The following is a 445-nucleotide window of genomic DNA, read 5'->3' as shown; positions in this document are numbered from 1 at the left end:
TGGTCTCAAGTGCCTGTCTTGCAGACATTTTGGGGGACCAGGCATAGGGGTCAGCTGCAGGTCCTGTCTCTTCAGCCCGTTCACCAGTCCTTTTTCCATTTGCCTCGATTTGTGCCACAAACAGCTGTTTGTGATACAAATAGCTATGTGGAAGGCTTGCAAAACTGCAAAACTCGATACTCCCAGAGCAAAGGGAAGGGGGAGCCAAAGAGATTCAGGAAAGAGGCCTGCCAGCCTTTCTCTAGCAGATGGATTGTGCCTGCTGATTAAACCAAACTGTGAAACATGTGCCTCGTTCTCTCGGGAAGAGACCAGGGGAGGCAGAGGAGGGGAGGGGGGTGAAGAACCCATGGCTGTTGGCTCTGGGCTGTCTTCATGGCTGACTTCTGAGTTTCAGACCAAATTCCCAAATAGTTCTTAGATGGCAGCCACAGCTGAATAGCCC

The sequence above is a fragment of the Balaenoptera acutorostrata genome, chromosome 1, assembly GCF_949987535.1.
Source record: "Balaenoptera acutorostrata chromosome 1, mBalAcu1.1, whole genome shotgun sequence".
NCBI lineage: Eukaryota > Metazoa > Chordata > Mammalia > Artiodactyla > Balaenopteridae > Balaenoptera > Balaenoptera acutorostrata.
The sequence above is the reverse complement of the archived record's forward strand: the minus strand, read 5'-3'. Positions refer to the sequence as shown.